The 16,685-nt window shown below is 34.3% G+C and overlaps 1 protein-coding gene and 1 pseudogene across 1 annotated transcript in view; both read right to left on the bottom strand.

The window, feature by feature from the left end:
- Positions 1 to 16,685, bottom strand: part of ZEB1 (zinc finger E-box binding homeobox 1) — a 154,056-nt gene that overhangs the window by 129,961 nt on the left and 7,410 nt on the right. The gene's annotated exons all lie outside the window — the stretch shown is intronic.
- LOC126014868 (uncharacterized) lies at positions 2,762 to 2,850 on the bottom strand (annotated as a pseudogene).

The following is a 16,685-nucleotide window of genomic DNA, read 5'->3' as shown; positions in this document are numbered from 1 at the left end:
ACCTAAACCAGACAGAGACGCTACCAAAAAAGAAAATTACAGACCAATATCACTGATGAATGCAGATGCAAAGATCCTCAACAAAATCCTGGCAAATAGGATTCAATGCCTCATTAAGAAGATCATCCACTACGATCAAGTAGGTTTCATCCCAGGAATGCAAGGCTGGTTTAACATCCGTAAATCTATCAACATAATACACAACATCAATAACAAGAAAAATAAAAACCACATGATCATATCAATAGATGCAGAGAAAGCATTTGATAAGGTCCAACACCCATTCTTGATCAAAACTCTCAGCAAGATGGGAATGGAGGGAACCTTTCTCAATATAGTGAAGGCCATCTACCACAAGCCAGTGGCAAATATTATCCTCAATGGAGAAAAACTGAAAGCCTTCCCTCTAAATTCTGGCACAAGACAAGGCTGTCCTCTCTCACCACTCCTATTCAACATAGCACTGGAAGTACTTGCTATAGCGATTAGGCAAGAAAAGGATATCAAGGGAATCCAGATAGGAAAGGAAGAAGTCAAGCTCTCACTGTTTGCAGATGACATGATACTCTACTTAGAAAACCCTAAAGACTCTATCAAAAAGCTTCTAGAAACAATAGACTCATATAGCAAGGTGGCAGGCTACAAAATTAACACACAAAAATCAATGGCCTTTCTATACACCAACAGTAATAAAGAAGAAATGGACATTAAGAAAACAACCCCATTCACAATAGTACCACACAAACTCAAATATCTTGGAATCAACTTGACTAAATATGTGAAGGACCTATACAAAGAAAACTATAAAACTCTGCTCCAAGAAATAAGAGAGGACACACGGAAATGGAAACACATACCCTGCTCATGGATTGGCAGGATTAACATCATCAAAATGTCAATACTCCCCAAGGCATTATACAGATTTAATGCCATCCCTCTAAAGATACCCATGACATTCTTCAAAGAAGTGGATCAGACACTTTTGAAATTCATTTGGAACAATAAACACCCTCGAATAGCTAAAGCAATCATTGGGAAAAAGAATATGGGAGGAATTACTTTTCCCAACTTTAAACTGTACTACAAAGCAACAGTTATCAAAACAGCATGGTATTGGAATAAGGATAGGTCCTCAGATCAGTGGAATAGGCTTGAATACTCAGAAAATGTTCCCCAGAGATACAACCATCTAATTTTTGATAAAGGAGCAGGAAATCCTAAATGGAGCAGGGAAAGCCTCTTCAACAAGTGGTGTTGGCACAATTGGATAGCCACTTGCAAAAAATTAAACTTAGACCCCCAGCTAACATCATGTACAAAGGTAAAATCCAAATGGATTAAAGACCTCGATATCAGCCCCAAAACCATAAGATATATAGAACAGCACATAGGCAAAACACTACAGGACATTACAGGCATCTTCAAGGAGGAAACTGCACTCTCCAAGCAAGTGAAAGCAGAGATTAACAGATGGGAATATATTAAGCTGAGAAGCTTCTGCACCTCAAAGGAAATAGTGCCCAGGATACAAGAGCCACCCACTGAGTGGGAGAAACTATTCACCCAATACCCATCAGATAAGGGGCTAATCTCCAAAATATACAAGGCACTGACAGAACTTTACAAGAAAAAAACATCTAACCCCATCAAAAAATGGGGAGAAGAAATGGACAGACACTTTGACAAAGAAGAAATACGCATGGCCAAAAGACACATGAAAAAATGTTCCACATCACTAATCATCAGGGAGATGCAAATCAAAACAACGATGAGATACCACCTCACACCCCAGAGAATGGCACACATCACAAAGAATGAGAATAAACAGTGTTGGCGGGGATGTGGAGAGAAAGGAACTCTTATCCACTGCTGGTGGGAATGCTGTCTAGTTCAACCTTTATGGAAAGCGATATGGAGATTCCTCCAAAAACTGGAAATCGAGCTCCCATACGATCCAGCTATACCACTCCTAGGAATATACCCTAGGAACACAAAAATACAATACAAAAACCCCTTCCTTACACCTATATTCATTGCAGCTCTATTTACCATAGCAAGACTCTGGAAACAACCAAGATGCCCTTCAACAGATGAATGGCTAAAGAAACTGTGGTACATATACACAATGGAATATTATGCAGCTGTCAGGAGAGATGAAGTCATGAAATTTTCCTATACATGGATGTACATGGAATCTATTATGCTGAGTGAAATAAGTCAGAGAGAGAGAGAAAAACGCAGAATGGTCTCACTCATCTATGGGTTTTAAGAAAAATGAAAGACACCCTTGTAATAATAATTTTCAGACACAAAAGAGAAAAGAGCTGGAAGTTCCAGCTCACCTCAGGAAGCTCACCACAAAGAGTGATGAGTTTAGTTAGAGAAATAACTACATTTTGAACTGTCCTAATATTGAGAATGTATGAGGGAAATGTAGAGCCTGTTTATGGTACAGGCAGGGGTTGGGTGGGGAGGAGGGTGATTTGGGACTTGGGTGATGGGAATGTTGCACTGGTGATGGGTGGTGTTCCTTTTATGACTGAAACCCAAACACAATCATGTATGTAATCAAGGTGTTTAAATAAAAAAAAAAAAAAAAAAAAAAAAAAAAAGTTAAATGAGCTTAATTAAGCATATTCCTCCTTCATAATTTTAATTACTATAAAATCAAAATGTTTATATCAAAAAGTTAAATACATTTTTATTTTTCACAGTTAAAACATGGCCAAAATTGCTAGCTTTATGTTTATGCATCAAAACCAAAAAAAATTTTTTTTTGGCGTGTTGCAGGCCGAAGCCTCTTCATCCTTGTCAAGGGGACTGGTAACCTTCTCTCCTTTCATACAACACAAAAACCAAATATCTTAACATATACTATCCAGGGGCCGGTGTGATGGCACAGTGGTAGAGTATTTGCCTTGCACGTGGCTGACCCAGGACAGACCAAGGTTTGATCCCCCAGTGTCTCATATGTCCCCCAAGCCAGGAGCGATTTCTTAGTACAAAGCCAGGAGAAACCCCTGAGTGTCACCGGGTGTAGCCCAAAATCAAAAAGAGAAAAAAAATATATATATATGTAAAAACATATATAAATGTATATATATATATATATATATACACTATCTATATGGACAACCTTACGACTATTTTATCAACTGAGATAATATAGTTCACTGATAAAAAGAGAAATGATATATTTTCAAATATAGTAATACTGTTATTAATGTATCAATTACATAACAGAGACTTGGATCAAATGAAAACTGTAAATACCAACCTCCCCAAGACCTTACTACATTAATGTATGGAAGCCCTAAGGCCCAGTGAGGATGCTAGAAAAAGAAGAGAAGACAGCCAGCCCATCAATATTTGGCTTCCACTTCTCAGAAAGAACTGTCACGCATTTCCAAATAAATCTCTGTAACAGGAAAAAAAGAATGGATTCTACCACACTGACTCGAAGCATTGTTCTAAAGTCATCTTCAGTAAAAACATCAACAAAATAATCCAATTTAATAAAGATTTACAAAGAAGAAGTTGAAAGTGAAATCATACTTGGGCATTCATGGGTTCTGTGTCAAAGGTCATTTAACAGTATTTCAGCTGTTGCCTATTAAAATATCAAGTTGGTAGAAAATAGAGAAGCAAAATCATAGTACAACTGCCCTAAAAAAGCACCTTTGGAAATAACCTCTAACCTTTCCCTTACAAAAAAATTTCATAGAATAATTTTTAATTCCTAAGAGCTATTAGTAGAGTCATAACTAATTTATGGGAAAGAAACACACATAAAAGGATCATCAAAAAGAAACATCAAAATTAAAAAATCAAGAATTCAAAGTCTAAGCTTTATTGATAAGATATAAAGATTTTAACACAATTCTATAATAATTCTAATATTTTCCTAAGTAAGCATGAAGAACAGAAATTACAATGCTATGAGGGCCTTGTAAAACAAATATCATATTAAATCATCTTTTTGTTTGTTTCTGGGTCACACCTCGAGGCACTCAGGGGTTACTTCTTGCTTTACCCTCAGAAATCACTGCTGGAAGGTTCAGTGGACCATACAGGATGCCGGGGATTGAACCCAGGTCAGCTGTATGCAAGGTAAATGCCCTACCCACTGTGCTATTGCTCCGGCCCCCTTGAATAAGCTTCCTTTTTTTAATGAACCAGAATAGGTTGCTTAGTTTTTTGAAACATTTTAAAAAAGCTCAGAAAAATGTTAATTATAACAAACATAAAATGAAGATTTTTATGCTCACAATGTAACAGAAAGTTCTCAAAAACTTATTGAAACAATAATTTAAGAGGAGAGGAGAGGTAGAAGGTAAAATAATTTAAAAGGTGAGACAGAAGGTAAAAGGTTCATCAAGGGAATTAGAAAAAAATGATGAAGAATTATTTAGAGCAAGTTTTTGTTTTTTATCATCCTTCGAATGGGCACTTAACAGCAAAAAAATGTGTGCTATGTTACAAACAACATTTTTTGCTCTACTTCTACATTTAAAAATATATAGTTAAAAAATTGTTTTCTTTTTGTTTTGTATTTGGGTCACAACAGAGGTACTCTCTGTACTATGTTTTCAGAACTGTCCCAAGGAATTTTTCAGGAGATAAATGTGTTATTTAAAATTTAAACCTTGGTATGGAATATCAAGCACAATTTGAAACTTCTGTATTTATATCAAGTACTTCTCAAAAAATATTGTTGGGGGACTAAGAGGGGAGGAGTAATATGTACTTAATAAACTAGAATTTCAGAATATGTTAAAAGCTAAAACACAACAAAAATGATGTGCTATTTCACTGTGGCATCCCTCATCTATACCTTTATACAACCGTTCATAACCATCCTCTCTACCCAAACTTCTATAATCTTTCAATATGTATATAACTGACCACCTGACCTTCAACAAATGAATATTCCCTATTCCATTCAGTGGAATGATATATTTATTTATATACTTAATGATAAACTTACTCCATTCACTTACTGATATAAAACGTACTGATTAACCAGCCAAGAATAAAAATTTATCTTAAATATATTACATATATATATATACTACATTATAGTATGTGAATTACAACTTTGCTTTACTATGTCTTTCATGCCTTCTTCACTATATATTTCATAGAAGTCTCGTCCTAGAATCTCTCAAATTTACCACCTTCCTTTTCCTGTGCTAACTTCCTTCCTACAAGCATTGTCACTAAATAATATAGATCACTAAATATCGGCTTGCCCAGTTTCCATATCTTATTCACTTACTTGTTCAACAAAAATAGTCCATTTTATTAAGCACTGAGAATATTCACTTACTTGTTCAACAAAAATAGTCCATTTTATTAAGCACTGAGAATACAACAGATAAGAAGATACTCTCTTGTCCTCAGAGACCATACACCTTAAAATATTATAAGGCTTATGGTTATAAAGATTAAATAAAATATATAAAGATTAGTGCATAGCATAGATTGTACAATATTTGCCACAACTGATCATATAAACTTAGTGCAACACCTTAGCTTCTCCTAAATTTATAACTTTTCACTGTACTAGCCCAATAAACTGTCAATCTAAATAAATGCTATACTCTGATGTTTATTGCTAATTTTGATAAATAAAATCTGTATAAATAATCTGTCTATTTATTATTAAAATGTCATTTATATGGCCAGAGCAATAGCACAGTGGTAGGGCTTTTGCCTTGAACACTGCTGATCCAGGACGGACCTTGTTTCCATCCCTAGCATCCCATATGGTCCCCAAATCAGGAGCTATTTCTCAGCACATAGCCAGGAATAACCCTTGAGCATCACTGGGTGTGGCTCAAGAACCAAGAAAAATGTCATTTATAGTTTTAGTCTTTGGTTATCTTAGTCTTTTTTATGAGGGATAAGGGGGAAAAACCACACAAATCCTTAAGAACAGAAGTTCTTTACTGTTTGAGAGTAACACTTATGATGAAAATTTAGAGAAACCTCTGTGTAAACTTAAGAGTATATAACGACATGAAACTACATTTCCCTTTGAACACCTAACTCTACTCCCATTACATCTTCTTTAGAGATTTTTACTTGTGCTAATTTACTCTCTAATAGGATTATGCTCCTGATATGTTATTTCTAAAATTTGTTTTCCTTTGTTTTATTTTGTCAATTACTTCAAATAACTTACAGTAACAGGAAGCAATAAACATGACTGTTATGCCTCACTTTCAAAATTATTACTTGCTTACTAATAGTTTAAAATCACTCAGTTTTCTTTATTTACATTTTAACTCTATGTTAAGAATTTTCAAAAAAATTCCAATTCTCCCAAATAAAATATTGTTTTTCCCAAAGTAATACTATTAAAATTTCAATTTTAAATTAGACTTCTAGTAAAACCCCCCTTCAATAGAAGAAATGTCATCATTAACAACTGTATAATCAGATCTACCATTAGGTAATAGGTACTTTATCTACTTTTCTCATCTAGTGTATGACATTTAAAGTCACAAACTATATGTAAAAATGGACTATATCTATAATATAATATCTATAAATTTATCATTCACTAATATTAAGTTTTAAGATAAAAATAATTCTATAATTATTTCCTCATAATCTCACAATACTCTGGTAATCTTACATGAAGTACCTTATTTTTTAAATACTGAAAAATATGAAAACCATTTTTATAACTTTATAAATTAAACGTTACGTACACAGCATGGAACCATGCTTCCTAGGATTGGGATGCAGGCTCCACTTACTAGCTTGTGACATCAAACCCTGTAACTGTTTCTACCTATAAAATGAGGACAATACCTTTCTCACAAAGTATTAGATGAGACTTAATATTTGGGGGAGGAATTCGCACTCAGAGAAGTACTCAGGGTTTACTACTTCTGAGTAAATGTTTGTTCAGGGGACCATATGTGATACAGGGGTTAGAACCAGTAAGCCAAGCACCTTAATTCCTTGTTCCATCTCTAGATTCTTAGAGTTATCATTCTCTAATGCTTAGAAAAGAGCTTGACACATAAACATAAAATTAAGTGTTTAATAAAAAGGTCATCTTTAAAAGCAAAATGTTATACCCACAAGTGCAATTGTAAGAATAAAAGATCTTATACATGTATTAAAATGGAAAAATATAAGGGTATATGCATGTGTATATATATATATATTAAAGGGAAAAATTATGTAAATTTAATTCTTACAAATGTAAAGTAATTTTAAAAGTCCGCACATCTTGAAATAAATGATTATATCTTAGTTTCCTATAATCTTTAAGTAGAAAACATTCTCTCTTAAATATGAAGATCACAAAAAATACAAAAGTATTCAGGCTTGGAGATAATATGAAAGTTGGTGTGCCAGGCATGTACTTAAACTGAGTTCAACTCCCAGAACTTCACATTCTCCCAAGCACCATGGAGGCATCCCCAGAGGTCTCCAATCACCACTGAATAGTGGCTCTTGTATACCAAGAATCTCAGGGAAACAGCAGTACCTCTCTGGAGGTAACCCCTCCTGCTCATATAACAGTATTCATTTGAGCACAAAGATTTAATATAATATAAAGAAAAACATAGCAGGATGCATATTCTTCTCAGAATTATTCACCTTTTTTTCTATTTTCAATTAAATACTGATTATAAGCAACCATTAATTATCAACAGTATTTTTAACCATTATTGCTTATGCCTGAAATTGTTATAAAAATTAAAAAGATATTTAGTACCTGGTATTTATCTATAGATAATATCCTAATCCGAGACTACAGTGATCAAACAAGAGAACACAAAGGTGAAAGAAGTAAGAACCCACTACTGAGCAGTGGTGCAAGCAGTAAGGCAGTAAGTGCCTTGCCCGCACTAGCCTAGGACGGACACCAGTTTGATCCCCTGGCGTCCCATATGGTCCCCCAAGCCAGGAGCGCTTTCTGAGCACAGAGTCAGGAGTAGCCCCTGAGCATCACTGGGTGTGGCCCAAAAAACAAACAAACAAAAAAAAAGAAGAACCCACTACTGTTCCTGGTTGCAAATAACAAAGGTCTATCATCAGGGACTTACAACTCAATTAAAATAAAATAAGCTGGATGTTAGCATAACCCTGAATCCTTATAGCAACTAAGCCCCTTCTTCCCTCTTCACATGCTTTTGCCAATAAAAAGACAGTCAAAAGTCTGTCTTATTACCCTAATTTTCAAAACTAGTAAGTCCTATACCTATACATTATGAGAATGACCAAAAAAAGGAAATTATAAAGCAGGGTTGTTGCTGTTGTTTACAACTTTTACCTACTACCACACATGCAAAGGCAGAAATAAACATTAGTAAAAATAAAGTAAGTTTTAAAGATTTATTTAAAAATATACATGACTAGTGTTAGGAAGTTCAGAGGTCTGAGAAGCATATCTAGTATGCTGAGTCCAGATTCAATTCCCAGTAGCACTTCATAAGCGGAAGTGTCACTGGAAGTGAGCCCTGAGTAACAAGATGGGAACAGTCCATGAAAATTCCAGTGTGGACCCAAAAGAAAACAAACAAAAAACATAATGCAAGCTATGAAAGTCATTTAACTGGAATACAAATTTAAGTCATATGTAAAATATTTTGAAACTAATGTTTAAGTAAAATCTTTATAATATAGGATTTGTTAAGAGACATTGAAAAATGATAAAACATGTTATTTTCCTCAGTACTGGGACTCAAAAGGCAGAACTGGTTTTACTATATCACATTATATATAACTTAGCAAAAGCTACATTATTGTTTAAATAAAAAAAAACATAGATCACGAAGGGGAAAAAAAAGCATATACCATTCCAAGAGCTATTTTGAATGCAAAGCACTAAAGTCAATAAAATTTTATTTAAAAGCTGATGGATTTGTAGATGGCGAGTTATTTTACTGCAGACAATAAATTATAAATCTCAATGTTTAGTCTCATTTAGTAGGAGGAGGTACTGGAATCATGCCAAAACCCAGTCTCCAAAAATGACAAGATCATCTAACAGTCTATTACTAAATATCCAAGATAGTGAACTAGTATAAAGATACATATGGTGGAGTGGCGAGAAAGTAGGCAAGTAAGGTGCTTGCCTCACACCGCAAGCATCCAACCCAGATTCTATCCTTGGTACTTCATTTGGTTCTCCTCAAGCCTACCAAGAGTGATCCCTGAGCATGGCCAGGTATATCCCCAAGTCCTCCCAAAATACATATAGCAGCTTCATAAGATAAAATCATATACAGAAGCATAAAGTGTCAGAAATAATATAGAAACTGACTCATGATAATGAAGATACATGATTTTACTTTTTTGGAGTACTATAATTAATGGCAGCAAGAACTACCTTATTCTATAGGTCTGAAATCCACAACAAACTCCTATGGTTTATGATATGGAAAGAAGAAAAAAATAGAGAAGACCTCATAATGATGCAGAGCTCAGAGATAGTTAGCTTGGTGCACAAACTTCAGCAGCCAACTGTATCCATGGACACTTCTGCTTCTAGTAAAGTATGTCTTTTATTAACACTGATGATAAAGACGATGAATCAGTAGTGAAGGTGATATCAATACCATTTTGACCAATTACTATACGAATCTACTTGCAATAGATAAGTGAAACTCAGGAAAGCAGAACAAATTAGCTTTTCCTTTTTCCTACTTTAGCAAACATTTTTAACTTTAATCAACGTTAACAAAGAAGAAAATTATGATGAACATTGATGATCACTCTCCTACTTCAAAAACTTCAGCAGGTCCATTCATATATAAAATCCAATGAATCAATATAAAGCTCTTCCTTTCTTTGCGTTTTATCCAATTTGCTAGCCTCACATTTAGCCATTATCCTCTAACTTTATAATCTATAGTTTGACTAGAATTGGCTTTCAGGTATTAATGTTTATGTGTGTTTATATATATTTGTGTGTGTATAAAATGGTATTTTCACATAAAAAATTTTGGGGCAGACCCAGAGGTGTTCTACACTCAGGATCAATTATGACGCTGCTGAAGAGATCACCTGGAATATTAAGGACTGAACTAGGGTCAATCTCATGGAAGGTTGTACATCCTACACTGTACTAGTTCTCCAGTCCATATTTTCCACATTTTTACTAAGCATCCGACACATAATTTTTTAAAAGTTGGCCATCCACTTTATTCACATGAAATAGAATGTGATATTAGTTACCAAATCATATTCTAAAAGTTTGCTTTCTATCTTTCTTTCCTACAATGAAATTTTGTAGAGCAAAAACTTTCACTTTCAAAGTTTAACTATCTACCACATAAATATCCATAATATTTATCCTACTGAGAAACAAACTTTGGCCAAATAAATTGAATAACTTCTCAATTTCATAGGTTGGTTAACATGGACTTCATATCAGAGCCTAAGAAATCTATCTCCTAGTTCAATGTGACAAAACAATCAAGAATAACAGATCAGTAAAAGTATGCATTAAAATCTACAATGTTCAAGACAAAGATAAATGAAATATAAAAATATTTTAATAGAAAAAAATAAGATACAAGGTATATATTTTTGAAAGACAATTCACCTTTAGAAAGTCAGATACTATCTTTTTTAAATAATACTTTAAGCATCATAGCTACAAAATTACTCATGATTCAGTTTCAGTCATAGAATGTAGACCACCCTTTACCAGTGCAAGTTTTCCACCACCAATGTTCCGTTTTCCTCTTATACTCCCTCACCTGCCTCTTAGTAGACATTTTATCTCTCTCTCTCCACTCTCTCTCTCCCCCACTTTTTCCCCCCTTTTTGACAGTGGTTTGCACTATTGTTAATGAAAGGTTATGTATCATGCATATCACTGTGTCACCTTTTAGAACCACATTTTCCTCCCAAGTGATCAGTTCCAAAATAAAAAAGACAAAAGAAAAGAAGAAAAAGAGTGATCAGTTATTTCCAATTATCACTATTATAGTGGTCCCTTCTCTACTCTAACTACACTGCTTCACTATTTGTGACAAGTTTCCTACCATGAACCTAGTCCTCCTGTTCATCTAGATTATTGTGCTGAATGAAATGAGTCAGAGGATAGGGATAGAGATAAAATAATCTCACTCATTTGTGGGATATAATAAATAAATACAACCTTTAAAATTGACTAGATGAAAAGGCCAGAGAGATGTTAAGGCTTTTGCATGACCCATTATGGATGATTCATTTTGATCCCTGTTATTGCATATGGCTCCCTGAGAATTATCTGAATTATATGAATCCTGAGCACAGAGCCGGGAGTAAGCCCTGAGCACCAATGAGTGTGATACCCAAACCAAATAAAAAAGTCACATCATGTGACATACAAATTTTTTACCTACAAATGATGAAGTATCTGTAATTTTATCAATTTATCAATTTCAAGTCAATTGTTCAAAGCAATAACAACAGAGCAATAGTCATGATATTTTAGTAACATAAAAATGTTCTCTAATAAATAATCATTCAATATATCCACAGGTGTCCATCACGTAGCAGGAACACTGTTCTGCAATAAAGGGTGATACATGGCAGAGCTTCATAAACTTTGTCCCCTCATGATCCCTTTTTTCCTGAAAATTCATTACATGATCCCAAGTCTATATGAGTATAAAATAAGTATACAAAAAGTTAATGGTAATAAATTATGAAATTTATTTTAAAACAAGAATTATAATTGGGGAGTTACAATTTACAGTTTATGTATATATTTGTGTCTGCTTTTGGGTCATAACTGGCAGTGCTTAGGGATTAGTCCTGGCTCTGTGGTCAGAGTTCACTTCTGAATCGAAAAGAATATTGTAACTAAAGCTCTGATCCCACAATCAACAGTTTATAAAACTAGAGAGACCAGTACAGAATGGTGCTTTCCCTCCAAGCATTCAAATTAACTTCAATCCCAGGCACCCCAGATGGTCTCCTGAACCCACCAGGTGTAATTCTTGATTGCAGAGCCAGAAGTAATCCCACCACAGCAGGAGTAACCCCCCCCAAAAAAAAAAAAAAACTAAAGGGAAAAAAAAAACAAAAAACAAAATTTAGGGCATAAGGGAAGAAGTTAGGGTATAGACTCTAAAACTAGACTGATGGATTTGAATCCCTATCCTTGATCAACTGTTTATTAGTAGTATCACTTTGGAAAGTTACTTAATTTGTCTCCTTATTGCTAAAACCAAATAGCTAAGATTAACACATGATAACTGTATCAAATGAGCTAAAACTTTTAAAACACTTTTAAAAAACCACCCATATATAGAATTATGAATGTTAAGTGATATACATGCCATACTATTACTACACCTACTGCTAGCTACTTGCATGTCAACATGAATAAGCAATTTACATTCAAAAGATAACAGAGAAGATGACATGAAAACAACCCATAATACAGTCTGGACATAAAAATCTAATTCACAGAAAGAAGAAATAATAATTTTCTCTTGACAAATAAAAAGAAGATAAGGAAACCATTGTGGAATAAATATGCAAGTAAATTCATGTTTACTTTTCAAAATACAACAGAAATAATAATATGGTGGAAAAGAAATTTCATTTCAGATAGTGGGATATAGAAAACATTTTAAAAAAATTGAAGAAAAACAAGCCTATACACCAGAGAATGATTAGATAGAAAGAGGGAGAAGAAATCAGCACAGATGTAAGAAATAGCAGCATGCAAGATAAATCCTTACCTCTTGGCCTATCTCTCTAAACCATGAACTAGATTTTAAAAGATAATTTTGGTAGCTGCCAGAAAAGAACAAAGAAAAACAGTAAGTCTATTCAAATACAGAAGACAGAAGTTTAATGTCCTTGGGCTTGGGAGTCTTTGGTTAATGAAAAGGAATGAGCTTTGAAATCCATGTCAATAATACAAATAAATGTGGTGAGATAGCACTTAATAAAGAATCCAACATGCCACCTAAGCACTCCAGAGTAGCCATGTGACCTCTCAACTAGTTCAACGTAGCACCACATCACTCAGGTCCTAGTATTGGCACTGAGCCATCACTCAGTAGAGGTAGGCTGAAACAATCTTCCTGAAAAACAACAAAAACCCATGCCAAATGGCATTAATATAAAGCATTACTTATTATTACTAATCTATTGGGTTTTTTTAAAACAATATCCTTGTTCAGAGGGCAAAGTGATAATACTGCAGATAGATGCTTGCCTCACACAAGACAAGGCCAACCCAGGTTTGATACAGAGCATACCATATGATCCTAAATATGCCAGGAGTGTTTCCTGAGAGCAGAGCCAGAACTAAACCCAGAGCATTTCTGGGTGTGGGCAAAAAACAAACAAATAAAGATAACATAAATACCCTGTCCTTAAGGATAAGGACAATTCCTTAGATTTAAAATTCCTAAGAAATGTATATGGTCAAAACTACAGGACAAGAAACACATTTAAAATATCCTTTTAAGTGGCAGTTACATTAGGTAGAAGTAATATTTTGGAGGAGAATGAGAAACTAGCAGTTGATAATGTTTTATTTAAAGCAACATTTCTCAACCTTCTTACACCTGTGGATCAGCAACTGTCCTGCCTGTTGGAAGGACGAGAAAGGTGGTAGGCCAGTGGTTTTCAACCTTCCTATATACCTGCAGACCAGAACTAGTTCATGGTTGAAGACCAATGACTTGAAGTAGTTATGTGCATTTGAATAAATATATATTAAGTAATTTAAATTAATAAAATGTCAATTAACTTATTTTAAAACAATGTAATTAAAATCTCAAACATGTATTGAATGCTTAAAATGTATACAAGGCTCAGAGCTTCATATATCTTCTCACTTACATTCCAAACTCTTAGGATTTTCACCCCAGTTTTACATATAGAAAATTCATGAAGAGGGAAAACAAGTTGGCCAAAGTGACTCAGCTAAGAGTTTCAACCAAATCTCTTAAGCATTATATTCCCTTCTCTTAAATAAAAACTATAACTAAAAGGTGAAATCCAAATGCTTTAAGATTGGTAAAATGACAAAACTAGTAGAAGAAATTATCTGTTGCTAGGAAAGATTTAATACTACTCAAAAGCAAAACCTGAATAGATTTAAATTCATAACAATTAAAGATTCCTGATCCAAAATGAGAGTCATCAGATGATTGACACCTAGGGGGAAAATAATACCAATGGAACTCTGAAATAAGTAGGCAATAGAAAAATCAAAAAGAAGAGTTAGACATGAAAAGGGAAATACAAAAATGACCACGAGGAAATAAATCATCATGACTAAAGAGATAATACAGTGAATATGGCACTTGCCTTGCACATAGCTGACCCAGGTTCGATCCCCAGTAACCCATAGTTCTCCCAAACACTGAAGAGGAGTAATTCTTGAGTGCAGAGCCAGAAGCACTGTCAAGTGGGGCCCCAAAACCAAAAAGAAATAACCAATTTTCCTGATAAAGAAATATTAAAATCACCACGATATTATTAGGTCCAAAAGATAAAACAGTGGGCAGGACATTTTTCTTGCATGAAGCTGATCTGGGTTCTACTCTCAATACTCCCATGGTTCTAAGAACCACAAAGAGTGATCACAGAGCACAGCCTGTAACAATTCCCCCCAAAAAATCTATTAAAAAATAATTATCAAAATGAAAGCTATTGTACAATACTGAAAGAAAAAATTTGTATATTGTTGATGAGTATGAAATTGATCTAGTCCAATACAATATGAAAAATTTAGTGATAGTAAATATTATTAACTTAAAACTCAATATTACTTAAAACTGAATATAATCCTAGGGAAACTGACAGAGATTAACAGTATGAATTTACTATGAAATTATTTGCACCCTAGAGTTGGCATCAACCTGGGCATTTCTCTTTGGGAAAACTGTTAATTATAGTAATTATAAACCATCTGAAATACTTCAGTTAGAAGCAACAATCTAGATATACAGCATGAACGAATTCCAAACAAAACCCCAAACCTCAGTGAATGTAGTATGTAGAACAAACTAGCAGTTATAGATGTATATGTGTGTATGTGTGTGTGTGTGTGTGTGTGTGTGTGTGTGTGTGTAGTTATATAAGACAGACAGTTTTAAAAGAGACATACTCAGGACATATAAAGCACATTAGATGAGGACAAGTAAGAGTTGGGAAGCATGGAGCTAGTTTGCAAAACAAACTAGAAATCCCTTTTCCTGATAGAGTGGTCTACAGAGTTTTAAGTATGACAAATTCAATGGCCTCCAGTTCTTGATAACAATCTCAAAACCAAAGTAATAAAGCTCAAAACCATTGGCTAAAAGGAAACCAAGCAATAAAGTTATCTTATAGTCTTTGAAACTGCTTATCTACAAAAATGGATTTGGATGGTTATCCCATATCATTCCAATTTCAAAAGTATTTATTTTCTTAACATGTATTCACGTAAAATTTTCTCTTCCCTCTAACTCTTCCACTACCCACCGTCAATCCCCCAAAAGTGAAAATCACCATCAACAACAACAACAAAAAGAAGTGACCTAGCAGTAAGAATAGTATCTTAATTTGGGATGGGTAAAACCGTGGTCAGCCACATCCAGTAGGGCTCACAGCTTACTCCCAGGCTCTGTGCTCAAGGATCACTTATGGTAGGTCTCAGGACACCATCTAAGTGACAGGGATTAAATCCAGATAAATTGTATGCAAGGCAAGTTATTTATCTAATGTACAATCTTTCTAATCCAACATATTAATTTATGGTAAAAATGGAGAAGTGTTATAGTCTTTTCAAGTTCTTAGAATAAATTTAAAGTTAAATTGAAGCCAGGCCCAGTAAATCTATTCCTAGAAGAATTCTATGATATGCTATCTACATTACTGTTATCCCTTTCAAAACATATTAGTTTCTTATGAAATTTCTATTTGAAATTTTTGTTTGCCTTTATCAGTTTTCAGATTTAATAAATGTTAATAAAGATCCCTTCATATTAAAAATGAATACCAAGAGAATAAGTTTTTCGTCAACATAATACTTACAATCTGAGTATTAACAAACAAAAAAAAGCTTTCAATTAGAATGGTGGCAATGGGGCCAAAGCAATAGCACAGTAGGTAGGGCATTTGCTTTGCACACGGCTGACTCAAGCCTGGTCCCCCAGCATCTCCGTATGGACCCCCCCCCACACGCCTGATAGGAGTTATTTCTGAGTGCAGAACCAGGAGTAACCCCTGAGCACTGCCAATTGTGACCCCAAAACAAAGCAAATAAATGGGTATACATCACTTTTAAGAATAAGAAAAATCAGATTATGTGTTTGGAGCCATAAGCAGTAACTGAGGTAACTCAACAATAGTGGTGTTGCATTTAATAAAAAGAAAAGGAAGTCATATTTAAATACATAAAAAGCTAAAATAGAAAAATTTAAATACTAGAATTTTCCAATTCAAAATTTTTTGTTTTTTTTTTTGGGGGGGGGTCACACCCGGCTGCCCTCTGAGGTTACTCCTGGCTCGATGCGCAGAAATAGCTCCTGGCAGGCATGGGGAATCATATGGGATGCCAGGATTCGAACCACTGTCCTTCTGCATGCAAGGCCAAAGCCCTACATCCATGCTATCTCTCTGGCCCCAATTCAAAATTTTTAAAAAAGAATTTCAACATTCTTTGTGTACATTAGGAGACATTGACTATAATCTCATACTTTATCTTTCAT

The sequence above is a fragment of the Suncus etruscus genome, chromosome 7 (genome assembly GCF_024139225.1).
Source record: "Suncus etruscus isolate mSunEtr1 chromosome 7, mSunEtr1.pri.cur, whole genome shotgun sequence".
Classification (NCBI taxonomy): domain Eukaryota; kingdom Metazoa; phylum Chordata; class Mammalia; order Eulipotyphla; family Soricidae; genus Suncus; species Suncus etruscus.
This window is presented reverse-complemented; position numbering and strand designations above follow the sequence as displayed.